This window comes from Lotus japonicus, chromosome 3 (assembly GCF_012489685.1).
Source record: "Lotus japonicus ecotype B-129 chromosome 3, LjGifu_v1.2".
NCBI classification, from domain to species: Eukaryota; Viridiplantae; Streptophyta; class Magnoliopsida; order Fabales; family Fabaceae; genus Lotus; species Lotus japonicus.
The window spans coordinates 79,232,949-79,242,156 of NC_080043.1; the positions used below are offsets into that span (position 1 = coordinate 79,232,949).

The window sequence follows — 9,208 nt, forward strand, 5'->3', positions numbered from 1 at the left end:
GTGAGATAGATGATTTGGCATCAATCAACAAGGAGTATTTAATCATATTGTTGTTGCATTAGCTATTCTAATTCGTTGAATCCCATTAACAAGTAGAATTTGGCTACAAATTTAGTCATTAGGGATCTTAGTCTTAAGAATGTTTGATGCAAGGCCATTTCCAATTAGTCCCTTCTTTGAACATTACCAAGTGCAATTAAAGGGCTAACACTCATTTTTCTCAGTTGCTTCAAAAAGTGAGTTTCCTGGGATATAAATTGTGAGTGCTTGGTTCACACTTAGAGCTCAATTGAGAACATGTGAAAGCATGAAAGATGAGTTTTTTTTGTACCTAAAAAACATTATCATAAGTGTGCATTAAGTTATCAAACTTAGTTTGCTTCCTTACAACATATTAATTTTGGACTTGATATGGAATTTTGATACTTAAAATATGTCTTGCGCAGATTAGAAAGTAGTAATTTGATTCTTTAATTTGATACTTAAAATATGGAAATTTGATACTTCATAAAATATACTTAAAATATGTATATATTCACTATTTTATGTTTAAATTACATGATAAAAAGTTTTCACATGAGGAATATTTTACATGAACATAAATATATGTCAAAATTAATTTAAAAATAAATTATAATACAGTTTTAGTACTTTTCATAATTTTATAATTATTTATAAGTATGATAATTTGATGATGAAAATATGTCGCGCAATAAAATGCGACTTTTTTAAACCGAGATTAGAAGACATTAATGCATATATAATTTATATTTCAATTACAAGATTAATGACTCCCATAGAGAAGAACATTTTGAAAGAAAATACTTTCACATAAAACTTAATATACAAATAAATTTTAATAAGTTTTCCCTGGTGTACAATATACTTTCATGCTAAATTGTTGTTGCATTAGCTATTCTAATTTGTTGAATCTCATTAACAAGTAGAATTTGGCAACAAATTTAGTTATTAGGGATTTTAGTCTTAAGAATGTTTGATGCAAGACCATTTCCAATTAGTCCCTTCTTTGAACATTACCAAGTGCAACTAAAGGGTTAACGCTCATTTTGCTCAGTAGCTTCAAAAAGTGAGTTTCCTGGGATATAAATTGTGAGTGTTTGCTTCACACGTAGAGCTCAATTGAGAACATGTGAAAGCAAGAAAGATGAGTTTTTTTTTGGGTACCTGAAAAACATTATCATAAGTTTGCATTAAGTTATCAAACTTTAGTTTGCTTCCTTGCAACATATTAATAATGGACTTGATATGGAATTTTGATACTTAAATATGTCTTACAGAGATTAGAAAGTAGTAATTTGATACTTCTTAAAATATGTATATATTCACAATTGTTTATGTTTAAATTATATGATAAAAAAATTAATTCACGGGAGGAATATTTTACATGAAAATAAATATATGTCAAAATTAATTTAAAAATAAATTCTAATACAGTTTTAGTACTTTTCATAATTTTATAATTAAGTATAAGTATGATAATTTGATGATGGAAATATGTCGCGCAATAAAATGCGACTTTTTTTTAAACCGAGATTAAACCGAGATTAGAAGACATGAATGCATATATAATTTATATTTCAATTACAAGATTAATGACTCCCACGAAGAAGAACATTTTGAATGAAAATACTTTCACATAAAAATTAATATACAAATAAATTTTAATAAGTTTTCCCTGGTTTACAATATACTTTCATGCTAATTTTTTGTTGCATTAGCTATTCTAATTTGTTGAATCCCATTAACAAGTAGAATTTGGCAACAAATTTAGTTATTAGGGATCTTAGTCTTAAGAATGTTTGATGCAAGGCCATTTCCAATTAGTCCCTTCTTTGAACATTACCAAGTGCAACTAAAGGGCTAACGCTCATTTTGCTCTGTAGCTTCAAAAAGTGAACTTCCTGGGATATAAATTGTGAGTGCTTGCTTCACACTTAGAGCTCAATTGAGAACATGTGAAAGCAAGAAAGATGAGATTTTTTTTTGGGTACCTGAAAAACATTATCATAAGTTTGCATTAAGTTATCAAACTTTAGTTTGCTTCCTTGCAACAGATTAATAATGGACTTGATATGGAACTTTGATACTTAAATATGTCTTACAGAGATTAGAAAGTAGTAATTCGATACTTAAAATATGGAAATTTGATACTTCTTAAAATATGTATATATTCACAATTGTTTTTGTTTAAATTACATGATAAAAAAATTTCACGGGAGGAATATTTTACATGAAAATAAATATATGTCAAAATTAATTTAATAATAATTTCTAATACAATTTTAGTACTTTTCATAATTTTATAATTATGTATGAGTATGATAATTTGATGATGGAAATATGTCACGCAATAAAATGCGACTTTTTTAAAACCGAGATTAGAAGACATTAATGCATATATAATTTATATTTCAATTACTAGATTAATGACTGAGACGGAAAAGAACATTTTGAATGAAAATTCTTTTACATACAAATTAATATACAAATAAAGTTTAATAAGTTTTCCTGGTTTACAATATACTTTCATGCTAAATTGTACAACATAATTATATAGTCTACTCTCATTTTTAATTCAATTTTCTAAGGTAATATTCTCCTACGGGATCAACATTTTAACAATAAAATACTATCATGTTAGAGCTAATAGAAAATCAAATTTAACCATAATTAAAAGATATTTTCTTAACATTTTAAATAATTTTAAGAGTAAATATATATATATATAAATATATATATATAAATATATATATATATATAAATATATATATATAAGTTGTGTGAAATTTTGCAGGTTGGATGATATTCGGTGTGGTTTTGTTTTGTTGAATGGTCATCTTTTTTTTAATTTCTTCATTCTAGCTGCTAAAAAAATCGGCAAATATTGATTTTGGTATATCAATTTTGTTTTGAATCATTGTATTGATACATGCCTAAATAATAAGAGCAAAATCCACCGTGCAGGGTAGTAAAATTCTACATGAAAACACTTTCATGTTAAAGATAATAGATAAATTTATTTTCAAATTATTTAAGTGCGCTGCTCATAATTTTAAAATAATTTTAAGTGCATTATTTTATTTGAAAATTTTATTTTCAAATTAGCTATGTGTTTTGGAATCACTTTGTAAGTTCCAAACCTAATAGATCCAAATTTATGTATTTTCATCTTTCAGGCAGAAATCATTTATACACCACATGTGTAGAATTGAAGATTTTGGCTAATTAGTTTAGTTTTTTCCAAAAATATTATATCTGTTAAATCGTGTATGATCGAGTACAAAACACTATAATTGAGTGTCTGAGTTTATGTTTTTTGAATATCTACATCTTTATTACGATTGTTCTTTCATTTTTTAGTGTCTTAAATTGTTTATAATTAAAATATTTATTGATGTATCAAATAAAATAGTAAACTTCGTCGTGCAGCGCACGGGCAAAAACATTAGATGTCTATGATTCCAGGAGAGGAAACACAATATTTGAGTTATGATACTCCATGTAGATCGGATGAAGATTCTGATATAGATGATGAATGGTTCACTTCTGAATTTCTAAATGATAGTAAATGCTCTGGTATTCCAAACCACCAAGTTGTATTAAAAGTTGGGGTTCCTATCATGCTGATTCATAATTTAGATCAGACTGCTGGATTGTGTAATGGCACTCGATTGATGGTTACTGCTTTGACGCTGTATATTATGGTTGCTACAGCACTATCAGATACAAAATCAGGTAAACCGGTTTGTTTTCTTAGATTGAGCTTAACTCCTTCTGACACTAGCTTTCCATTCAAGTTCTCAAGAAGACAGTTCCCTATAACTGTGTGTTTTGCTATGACTATAAATAAGAGCTAAGACCATTCTTTATCACATGTTGGATTTTATCTTCCTAGGTCTGTATTCACGCACGGTCAGCTATATGTAGCCCTATAGAGAGTTAAATCTAGAAAAATGTTGAAAATACTTATTGTGGATGGCAAAGGGGTAGTCTTTAATTGCACTCGGAATGTCGTGTACGAAGAAGTATTCCAGAACATATGAATGGTTAGATTCTTTATCTTAGATTTTATAATTCTTTGTATCATGCGCATCGTAATTAGCATTCTGTTTTTTTCTGTCTTTATTAATAATTTTTCAAATTATTGCAGGTACAATGAGGGAGAACAAGCAACAACTGTAATACTGTAATTGGGTCTTCTTATTGTTGAATTATATTGCTGTAATATTGGTCTTTTGTTGGATTCAATTGAGATCATATTTAAATTTTTTGTTTCAATTTGGTTCAATTGTATTTTCTGTTCAACAAAACAAATATGATGTAGTTCAAATCTTAAGTTTTTATTTTCATTATCGAAACGATGTTGTTAATAATGTAAGAAATTTATGATCATTTTTCGCCGTGCAGCGCACGGGTAAAAACACTAGTAATACATTATGAACTTATTCATTGTTTGGTGCTAACATTGTATTCTATAAACTTATACATTAATCTCCTCTTATACATTAAAATGACAGATTATTTAATCTATCTTATGGATGATGGATTAGGCATGATAACAATGTGTATAAACCACAACCACAACCCTCCACCATCCACTATTGCTACAACCACTCTCCACCACCGCCCTCCACAACTACCATTGCCACCACTGCTGCCACCACTGTCATTGTCGCCAGCGCTATCACCACTGCCACTGCTACCACCACCCACCCACCCACCACCGTCACCACCATCACCTTCCACCACCATCCCATTCCACCACCACCACCACCTCAATCGCCATTGTCATCGCTGCAACCACTCCATACTGCCTTGACCCAGCACCACCACTACCGCTACAACCACCTCCCTCAGCCGCCGACACCATCGCAATCGTCGCTGCCACCACAACTGTAACCACTCACCATCGTCGTTGTCGTAAGCATTATCGCCACTGCCACCGCCCACCACTACCACCATTATCATCGCCATCACCTTCCACCACCACCGCCGCCTCCACCACCTCAATCGCCATTGTCATCGCTGCTACCACTACATACCACATTGACCCCGCACCACCACTACCGCCGCAACCACCTCCCTCTGTCGCTGCCGCCACCACCACTGCCATCATCAACATCACTTCTAACACCAACGCCGCCGCTGCCACCACCTAAACCACTATTGCTACCACAACCCTCCACCATTGCCGCCACCACCACCATCACTTCCAACACAACAGTCGTCGCCACCCTAACCACCACTCAGCATCACTACTGCCACCTCAACAACCACCACCCTCCATCATCATTACCGCAACTACCTTGGCCGCCACCGCCATCTTTACCACCCACTAACACCAGCTTCATTTTATAATATATATCATTGTTCAATATTTCACAAAACATAAGTTTATAATAATTTTCGAAATGATAAGCTATACAGTGTGTAACCAAACGTTGTATAGTGTTAAAATTTTATCAGGCCTCACACTATCAGGCCTAATACTATCAGATCTTATAATATAAGGCGTTATACTATACAACATATCAAACGTGCTCTAATTCTCACTTGGTCATTGAAGATATTTTATATGAGAATGGTCTATAACCTTTTACGTGATAGAGAAAACATATTAACACCAACCAGGGAGTTCATTTAGGTCATATAATGTGGTACGATTGAGGACGTCCTGTGTTATGATCCAACGATTCCTCGCGTTCTACACTAAGATCGCCACGGTGATTGAAAATCAACATCACTCTATTAATAGTGCATGTAGCAAAAATATATGAGTTAATATTATTAGGGTTAAATAAGTTTTTCGTCCCTAGACTATAGCAAAATTTTGGCTTCCGTCCCTCAATTAAAATTTTGATGGTTTCCATCCCTCAACTTAGTAAACCGTTTGATTTCCGTCCTTTGACCATGTTGACCGTTGATGTGTGTTGCCAGCATGTAGATGACTACTGACGTGTCAGTAAATTAATAGGTTTAGCCGGTTTTTTTTTAATTACATGAAGGAAATTACTAATTTATTTTTTTATTCCATATTTCCTTTATTTTTTACCATCAGATGAATTTGGATATGGTCCTTTAGAAAATAAAAAACAATCAAAGGGATGAAGCAAGACAGATTAAACTTAAAAATAAACTACGATGCAAGTGTGTTCTAATACTAGGAATTGCGCATAATCATAAGTTGCCTACATATTTTAACTGCATAATTAGGATATATTGAAAACCATACCGCTAACAAGAGAGGGAAACAAGCCAGTTAATCAAGGGACGAAGCAAAAACTAACGCCTTTAATCTGTCTTGCTTCATCCCTTTGATTGTTTTTGGCAGATGAAGCAAACACTAAGGGACAAAGCAAAAACACTAACAGGTTGCTTCATCCCAAACCCCAAGTTAAAATCCCTAAATCCCTAAAATCCCAATAACCCCAAACCCCAGCCACCCTTGCCTCACACACACAAACTGAATATCAAGAGAGCACCTCGATAGAGAGAACCACCATCTCTCAACCCTCACCACAACAGAGCATCTCGATCGAGAGAGTGAGATCAAAGATTGGAAGATGAAGGATGCGGCGGCTCTTAACGGAGGTCAATGGTGAGTTCGCGAAGGTTGCTGCAGTGGGGGTTTGCTATTTGTTTAAGAGGAAGAATTTCAAGCTTGGTAGCTAACGATGGATGTGGGGTTTTGGCTCGACAGTGAGCGGCTTGCCATCGTTCTGGCCGGCGCCTCCTGTCCTCTTCTTGTTCTACCTCTCCTTCGACGCCGGTAACCTCCTAGAATGATTTGGGGGAAAGTAATTTTTTTTTGGTACAATTTGGGGGAAAGTAATATCTCAAGTGAAATTAAAAAAAAATTAGAAATGATAAAGTTATCCCAGGTGTAATTAAAAATATATGAAAACTAGAAAAAAAATAACACGTCACCATTTACCTACATGCTGGCAGCATGTAAGACCCGGATAATTTATGCGATTAATTAACTAGTTATTTATTATTTAAATAGCGATAAGCGCTATTAAGTTTAAGTTGATGTATTTATTGTGTCTTCTGTGTTTATGTAAAAATTATTGTATAATTAAGTATTATTATTTTCTTACTTGAATTGAAATAAAAGAAAATTTAAAATTTAGTTAACAGAAAAAAAAATGAAAGAAAGAAAGTCACGAAAGTGACTTAAATGAAAAAAAAAAAAGATAAAGAAGAAAGTAACGAATTGAAGAAAATGTTTATGTGATTTGTATATGTGTATATATAACTTGTTAATACCTTGTTTCTTGATCACTTAAACTTGCTCAAATTGATCTTAAATTATATCATAGAGTTCCTAATCATTTTTAGGATAATGTTTCATCTTCCTAATATTTTTCTTTAGCTCTATGAGTTAAATCCTGCACTACCAAAATCATCTCATACCACAAATATATTATATAACTTCAGCTTTTTCATTTCCCTAGCGTGGCAGAGAACCACGTCCACTAAGTGTCCTAGAGCATGACTCTTCAATTCAAATGGTGAATCATCTACCTATTCAAGCATGGCACATGAATCAAATTGCTGAATCATTTTCCATTCTATTGACAACACATACTCCACTATCTATCACCATTTGACACCTCCAACTCTAGCTTTCATGATCCACACAGCTCAATTTCTGTTTCCCTCACATGCATTCCCGTTTCAGATTTCTTCACAATGAAGTACCATTATTTTTTTATTTTTTGAAGCCTATAAAAGGCAAGAGAAGTAGTGAGTTTTGATGGCAATTCATCATCTATGCAACACACGCACTAGGTTGTACTCTCACACAATATTCAATAGAATTAGCTTTTGAGTAAATGCTACTTGAGTGAGTTAGATTTTGGTGAAGATTCTTGAGTTTTTATCTTGAGTGTGAGGAGATTCTTGAGTTTTAGAGCGGAAGCTAGGATCTTGAAGCTTAGTATTTTCTACAACGATTAGTTTTTGAGATCTGAAAGATCACGAGGTTCGCAACTTCTATGCACTACTACTCACGAAGGTAAGGGTAACTCAGTATAGAGTGTCTTTGAGTCTTGCATGCTTTTATCGCACTGCATGCGTTTGAGATGAATGTGTTTAATTTGATTGACAATTAATTGAAATATTGGTATGCTTGCTATGTTGTATACTTGCTTATTTGGAATGCTTTCTGAGACTTGTGCCAAATATTTTATGAGGCTAAGGCTGTTGTTAAACAATAGAGGCATGCGTCTCCGTTTTCTGGGGCTTCGGCCATTGATTATTGTTGAAATTATGAATAACATAAGGTTATTCTGAATTGATTATTGGTTTGGAAATTATCGTTGACTGACTTGGCATATAGGGAAAGTGGCAATGAGGTGGGTGTGGTCCCGCGTGATTGTCCCGTCTTTCGAGGCGTTATAAAGTGGCAATGAGGTGGGTGTGGTCCCGCGTGATTGTTCCATCTTTCGAGATGTTCTAAAGTGGCGATGAGGTGGGTGTGATCCCACGCGATTGTCCCATCTTTCGAGATGTTCTAAAGTGGCCATGAGGTGGGTGTGGTCCCGCGTGATTGTCCCGTCTTGTGAGACGTTATTGATCGATCCATTTTGGTAGCAGCATATAGTTGCATTATAGGGAACTAACACCTGACCCTATGTTGTTGGATTTTAGTTATTGGTTTATTGATATTTGATTTGATGTTATATTGTTGAGGTTATTATTATCTGAGCTAATCTATGTTAAGTTGTTGATATATGAGTTTAGTTATATTGCAGGTTTTGTTGATATCTGGATTAACTTAAGTTGTTAGTTTATTTACCATGCTAGGTAATTAAATTTGAATAGCATGATTTTCTCCTTTATATGTGGTAGCTGCATGGAGTTAACCATTTCTATTTGCTACTTGTTATTTGGGCGCTTAACGCTATTAGGCGATGAAGAGTCTTCTGGCGATGCTTAGCCATGCTGAGATGGAGGAGGGATAGTAACCGACGGAGCAAGGATGGAAGAAGCTGTATAGTTTTCCTCTTAGTAGTTTATGCTTGAGTCTTCTTTGTTATCTGAAAACTTTGTTACTAAAACCCTGTTTTCGCCACTGTTTAAGTGTGCGTACTTATTTTGGAAACTTGCTTATGCTATTGTAAGACACTATTATTATATGTCGGGAACGGGTTGTTTAATTAAGACTATGTTATGTATTAAA

At 33.5% G+C, this 9,208-nt stretch overlaps 1 long non-coding RNA gene across 1 annotated transcript; it reads left to right on the forward strand.

Moving 5' to 3' along the window:
* The first annotated feature begins 7,771 nt into the window (after positions 1–7,771).
* LOC130742734 (uncharacterized) lies at positions 7,772–9,208 on the forward strand. Its single transcript, XR_009021257.1, has 2 exons — positions 7,772–8,041; positions 8,937–9,208. It is a non-coding gene; the product is annotated as an uncharacterized LOC130742734 (long non-coding RNA).